At 38.6% G+C, this 7,496-nt stretch overlaps 1 pseudogene; it reads left to right on the plus strand.

Annotated features, from left to right (window-relative positions):
• The first annotated feature begins 2,432 nt into the window (after nucleotides 1-2,432).
• On the plus strand, nucleotides 2,433-3,086 carry LOC149037992 (uncharacterized; annotated as a pseudogene).
• The last annotated feature ends 4,410 nt before the right edge of the window (nucleotides 3,087-7,496 follow it).

The raw sequence follows: 7,496 nt of genomic DNA on the forward strand, positions 1-7,496 counted from the left end.
TCGTATTGAATTGTTATTTTGTTTTCCAATTATCATTATTATTACTATTTTTATTTTATCTTTAGTTTATTGTAATTATTATGTTACGGCGCATTTGAATATATATACATAGAATTTGCGCCTTAGAAGTCAATAAATTAGTATAAAAGATCTTTAACTTCACCTCAATGCTTCATTGAAGAAACTTCATTAAAGTTATGTCTTAATCTGAGTTTACTTGAGATAAAATGTCATTTCTGATGTTGGAGTGACATAGGAACATATCGTGGGATTTTGGCACAGGGTATGTCAGACATTTTCAATTTACGGTTCTGCCTTTTGTGCTTTCTAGTGCACCTTTTACTTTCATAAAGCTTCCTAACCCTCTGTAAACCCATTGAAGGAAACAAGAAACTGCAGTCGCTATCTTTTTCGATGACGGTATCGGAGCGGGTTCCTCGTAAAATTCTGCTGTGTCCAACAAGTTTCTGTTGAAGGAAAGCTGAGGAGCCGCGGTTTTTGTTTGCTAAGGCTACTTCGGAGCTTTTGTGTGATAATTGCGTCGAGGAAATATTCACTCCTCCTGATATTGTCAATCCGTTTAATGTTTCCGTTCAAGCTAACGGTATATAAAGAGACTTATCTTGGATTTATGGCATGTTGATTTGAATATATCTGAACAGACGTTTAAGGGTGAGGGGTTGCATACCATCAAGATTGCCTTGCTCAAAAATTATGTTTTTTCGTTTGATTTGAAAGCAGTCTATCACTATGTTGATATTTTTTCGAATCATCACAAATATCTAGCATTTTCATGGAATTTTGGCACAGGGTATGTCAGACATTTTCAATTCACAGTTCTGCCTTTTGTGCTTTCTAGTGCACCTTTTATTTTCACAAGGCTTCTCAAACCTCTGGAAACCCAGTGGAGAAGACAAGGAATTCCAATCGCTACATTTTTCGATGACGGCATTGGGGCGGGTTCCCCGTTGAATTCTGCTAAGATTAACAGTTCCATTGTTCGCGCAGATCTTTCACACTGTAGCCTCGAAATTCACAAAGAAAAATTTCAATTGGGAGCCCGAGAAAATTTTCTTGGATTGGCTATAATCTTGACGCTAAAACGAGGCTCAGTTTCGCAAGCTGTGGACCCCTAGCTGTGGAAATGTCACACAAATCATGACCAGGAATCTGTAAAATCTTTAACCTGGAGGGAAATGATCACCTTAAAAATTCGCCCTCGATTCCTTTGAAGGTCGTCTGGTCGGTCGGAGAGTTCGCTACAACACAGGTAAAAAAATGTCGTGAGGATCGTTCAAGTTGGTAGCATGATAAAATTCTTTCTTTTATGCTCCCGTCGCCAAATTCAGTTGAATATTTCTTTTGTGCCGCGCGATCGTGAATCCCACGTAGATTTTGAAGTTAGATAGTTTACTTTGACGATTACCCGATTCGTGATGACATTTTTCTTTTCCTCGAGACCTCTGGGGTCCACATTCGGTTGACAGATTTGCTTGTCATTATAACACCAAATTGCCAAGATTTAATTTCAGATTCCTCCAACCCAGCACAGAAGCTGTGGATGCGTTTACGTAGGATCGGCCATCAGAGAAGAACTGGCTTGTCCTACCTACCGCACTCGTTGGTTAAGTGTTGAGTCATATGAGTGACTGTAGGGCAGTTGGTTCTTTAATCGTAACTATGTGGAAGTCCGCATATTTTCCGCCATTACTACGCGGCGATGATGCGCATTTCAATTTCTTTGTAAGGGATTGGCTGTTTCTCTCTCCGCTTCAACAAATCGAATTTGTTCATTAAAGGTAAAGCAAAGAACAAATTATTCGGTACCAAGGCATTCAAGTCACGATGCTTAGCGCTTCGTATTGATTTTGCTGGTAACAATTTTCGCTCCTCTTTAAGGAGCGTTTTTGTACCTCCCCTAATGGCTATTGTATGGCTTGCCAGTCTGGTGTACCCTGAGGTGTCGATGGTCTTTCCGAATCGTGACTCATCGAAGATTGTATTGAAGTTTACGTTTCTTGACTGAATTTCTAGTATGTTTGTTGTTAGTATTTAAAGCATATTTTGGTTACAGTTAAAGCGTGTATTTTGAAGGAGATTGTGCAGATTTATTTTGTATGACATGTTCGGTTGAAGACTGTGTAGCCCCCTGTTGGTGTTTGGCTGTATTGTAATGTCGCCCCTCGGTGGAGCTATACGTTTGCGTATTGTTTGGCTGTTGCCTAACAAACGCAATGCGTGGGACTGCTTAGAACGAGAACATTCGACCGGTCGCTGACAATGTCTTGTTCCTGCTGTTTCATTCGCCATTAGTTTCTTGTTCAGAGTGCCTACACCAGAGATGACGTAACCGTCTTGTTTACAGTCCCAGCGAGTGTGGCTTCTCCGTTGTTTTCTCGTCGATTCGACTCAATTCAGATCTTAAATTCCCTCAATCATGCTCTTTGTTTGCCTCCCTTTTTTGTTTTTCTTTCTTTTCCTTATAAACGTGTTTAATAATAACCTGTGGCATTGCCTCAGCGAGCTGAGTGACCTGTCACTGAGAAGTCTTGCGTCCAGACTGGAATCAAGTATCGTTACGTCGAGAGCACCAGGTACCACCGAAGCCTACCAGAGAGCTTTTCTTTGGTGGAAGGAGTTTGCCAGTTCCAAGACGGAAATTTGTGCGTTTCCTGCAAATTTAGAGCATGTGGCTTTATACTTGCAGTACTTATTGGACACCACCTATTCCCACTTAGCAGTTGACTCTGTTATATATGGAATACAGTGGGCACACCATTTGGCGGGTTTACCTTCCCCTACAGACATCTCGATTATCCACGCAGTTAACAGAGAGGCTAAGAGAATAATCGGCATTTGTGTTCATAATAAGAAAGAGCCAGTTTTTCCAGACATGATAAGGAAGCTGTTTGAGAAATCCAACTTAGATAATTTAATTGAATCACTAAATGTATGTGTTTTATTCTGGTTTATCGGCTGGTTTCTTCCGAATTGAGGAGATTCTTCATCTTAAATGTGGAGACATAAGTTTTCGCAGCGACCACAATACTATTAACTCTACTATTAAAATTTTCAGGCGTTTTTAAGTGAGGTTGAAAAGTTTCCTGTCGAGGCAGGCCATTATGTCTTCAAACTTTCTTCAATTGCAAGTTTAACTGATTAGGTCACAGACTAGTATCTATTAACAAGCCGCTAAGTTATTCATGTACAAGAGATTACTTTAAGTTTAGCTTTACGAGGCTTGTCCCAGATATTTCTCTATTTAGCACACATTTCTTAAGAGCTGGTGATGCTTCTGCTGCGGCTAATGCTGGTGATCCAGACAGACTTTTTCAGATACATAGACGTTAGAAATCTGTGTCCGCCAAAGATGGCTATGTCGACGACAGTTTGATTTCACGTTTGTCAGTGTTAAAAAGTTACGTGTTTAATTCTGTAATGTTTACTTTTAACTTCACATTTGCCTTTCTTTTTCTCTATCAGGATGCTCATACTTGAAGACTGACTGACTGGTCCTAAATAAACTTTTCACATTGAATGTATCGTTTGAGTGCGGTCAAAATATGTAATTTCTGACGTTTGAGTGACATGGGAACTTAATATTCTGATGGCACGTTAAATGTTTGTGTTTTACACCACAGTCTTATTAATGTTCGTGTATCCAGCCTCTACACGTGATAGCAAGATTTTGCTCTCTCCTCCTGCTACACTGTTGTCAACATCACTCTGTTGTGCTTGTATTTTGAACATCAATCCAAAAGATTCTTTCAGATGCCATAAAAATTGAATGCTGTAAAAGAGTTGATGATAGTATTGAGAAAAATTTGAAAAATAACTGAGTAGAAGGAAAACAATAATATTCATGATGAACCCACTGTGTCACCACCAACCCGTCCCTCCCCTCCCTCCCCATGTACTCAATGAACGAGCGCTTTTCATTCAACTATTCTAGTTTTCTAGTCACTATATTCCCACCAATAGAGTAGCTCTATTTTCTGTATAAACCGTGTTTATTCGATTAGATGGCCTGGTGTTTATTAATTTTCTAGCAAACAATATTATGGCAATTGAAAATCTGAATTAAAAAGAAAAATCTTTCAGTGCTTGTCTAAAAAGTCATTTTTTATATCGTTCTCAACTTCACAATGTTTATGTTAATACGAGTACTATTGCAATACGTATAAAATGAATAAAGATCTAATGCTTTCTCGACATCAGAACTGGTACATTCGAAAGAATTTGTGCTTGGCTCACTCAAAATTTCCAACCGCAGTTGACGCATTGATCGCAGTGTGCTTTTTGAGTCTATTATTGAATAAACGCCGCATCATAATGCACCGTCGATTCGAGGGCGGCGTTTATTAATATTTCTGCTCTAAAACGCGGCGTTAATTCGAGGGCGGCGTATAATCGAGTAAATACGGTAAACACACACACAACCCACAATTTCTCCAGTCGCTCTGAAGAAGGGCTAAAGCTGGAAGCGTCAGCTTGGAAACTATTGATGGTGGCCAATTTACGTTATCAACTCAGTTGGTAATACTAATAGACCATATAAAAGTCAAATTGACCATATAAATAATAAAAAGTTGATCATATAAAAAGTCGAACTGACCATGTAAGATGTCCCATTAGTTGACAATGCTCATTCATTTACGATATTTTGTTGAGATGTGATCAATCATATCATGCTTTCGGTTGGTGTTTGGAATAAAGAACTTCTTCTCAAGTCTAAGCTACACTGTTGAGGTAAAGTATTTATACAGACAGCAATCTTCATGTACAAGGCCTTATTATTGTTCAGGGGTCCACTGAGGTGAAAAGAAAAAATAAAGAAATAGAAGTGTAACATATCTGTGTACAAATAAATTTGACTAAGACTAGGAAAACAGTCTTAAACAGATAGTTTTGTTGAGCATAGGTTTCACTGTTTTTATGGAGTTTCTTGAGAGTTGCTCTTAAGTTAACAAGAATCATTCTCGTCTTGTGATAGGCATCATAAAACTGTCCCCCACTCCTGATCCACTTTAACGCAGGTAATTATTATTCTTTAAAATGAGAAGTGATTTGATAACTAAAAAAAATACCAGAAGAAAAAAACCAAGACCTTGTGACCTCATCAGTTAAAGCTAAAGATAACTGTGTGTTTTTCTAGCGAGCACGAGCCGAGCGTGGGTCGAACCAGAAACGCTCGGGGCGCGGAGGGATTTGGCTACACAGCAGTGCTTACAGGGAGTTGAGGTAATCAAATGTTACTTATTACTAATGTAGTACAGATGTAAGATATGTGACTCCCACGCACCAAAAAAAAGTGGAGCGTGAAGAATAATAAATGCTTGCATAAAAGAGGATGAAGAGTGGGGTACAGTTCCTGATTCCTATCATTTACACTCAGTTATTTTTAGTTGCCATATCACTTCTTACTTTTACGAATAATAACCAATCCACAAAAAAATGTGTTGCCATCCGTGACTGCTATCAGTCACGGATGGCAACACTTTTTTTTCAGATTATATTTAAACTAGGCTTTTAATTGTCTGCTCTAGATGTAAGATTAAGGAAAGTAATCGGTTATTTTCATCATGACTAAATCAGGGAATTTTCAAGTTGTCTAGTCTGTTTCTTTAGCATCTTTCAAGCAAACAGAAGTAAGCGTTAGGTGAGCGCTATGGACGAAAAAGAAGACGTTCCTACTCTATCGCGTGTTTAGAAGAGTATTGTTCAGGGTGCCAATGTTTACTTCAAAACGGAAGTTGAACAATACTAAGTGTATTGTCCAGATTAAAAGGGAAATTTCCCTTGCTAAAGTGCGTTTGACCTGTAAACATCACGCCACATTTCTCGAGAACAATGAACTCTTCATTGCGTAGGCATTTATTAAGGGTTTAAAATTTGTAGTGAGAATAACAAGTCATAACACGTCAACCAGTCTACAGATAAATTTCGAGTTGCAGTTTCGCGGTTCGTCCACTAATCAATGAGATAATAAGTTTGTGTGTCTGCCATCATGATATTTCTCGCTCTAACTTGAATTTCGAGGTAGGTGAGTAACATTTTTTTTTCCTACTACACCTTTTGTCGTTTATTGTGAGAAAATACGCATTCATTTGCGTGAAAAGGCGAACAATTGCGTAAAGTTACATTCATCAGCGACAAAAAACGATCATTTGCGCGTAAATCAGATTCCATAACGATTTTTTGCATTTTAATCAACATTCGATAACAATTTTGGACATTCTTATGCGTCAATCGTCATACAAAAGAGAAAAATATACTTTAATTTCCGCTAACCTTCAAGTCATTAACGCCATCTTGAATTTAAGAAACATTTTTTAATCCAAGCCGAAAAGCATATATGTCACTGTGACCTCAAGCCCATCGGTTCGAGAGTGAGCGTGACATAATTGTTGTCACGAATTTCGGGAGGTTCTGATCTGGTGTTGTGAACGAAACTCTTCTTCTACGTTCCGGAAATGTACAAGATTGAGTCTTTCTTTATCTTTTTTTAACGGAGACTTGTGAACAGCACAAAGAGAGGCTTCTTGCTCTTGTAACTTTTTGTTTATTTTTCCAACGCGTTTCGTCTCTAACTGAGACTTTTTCAGAGACGGTTACAACTAACATTGAACAGCATATATAGCACATACGTGTCCCTAAGTATGACTTTCTGTGGAAGTGAATAATAACAGAAACATGCTGTGAATCGACGTTACAAGAACCGCCTTGTTGTGAGCGCCATACTCGAGTGTTGTTTCTCATTTGCGACCGGAAAACATGATGAAATAAATCTTGTCTGCAAGGTTTCAAAGGTTACTCGCATTAAAAATTACTCGCATTAAAAATGTACCACTGTCAGCTGAGTGAACAGTAAATTACTCACGCTCGTTTGTCGTTAATAAAACAAGCCGACAGCCCGAGAGAGGAAACCATTAAGGCACATATTATGAGACTGCCTAGCATCAACAATATAAAACGTAGTGTCTTGGCTAAAAAAACGAACCGACACAGAGACAAAATCGTGCGATGGAAATAACAAGCATGTAATGTTTCTCAAATTACGACCTGAATTTAATGAAAAAAATTTATACGTGTATTCACGCTCAAGTCATTCAAAACTTTACCACTCTTAGCCGCATTGAAATTTTATAAAATGAACGGAAAACAACAGGATTTCAAGCGAAGAAAACGAAGACCCGGTAAGCGCTGTGTAGTGATGTTTATAACAATGCAAATGCAGAAGGAGTTAGCCCTCACCAGCTTTCCAGCAAAGTGTGCAGCGACAGCGGATTGCATTTGTTCGAACAAAAAGAGAACCTAATGGTTGGACACCAGGTTCGGTTCACATTTCTCCTACTCCTTGATGCTGCACAATGGATCTGGGTTGTACCTGCAGCTGTTTCTCTGTAATACCTTCCAAATTTTTATTTTTCACTGCATGTACTTCTTGATAGCAGATGTTTTCTTTCTCGCTCCACAGTGATTGGCAAGTTTCACCA

Source organism: Pocillopora damicornis, chromosome 11 (genome assembly GCF_964200805.1).
Source record: "Pocillopora damicornis chromosome 11, jaPocDami1.2, whole genome shotgun sequence".
NCBI classification, from domain to species: domain Eukaryota; kingdom Metazoa; phylum Cnidaria; class Anthozoa; order Scleractinia; family Pocilloporidae; genus Pocillopora; species Pocillopora damicornis.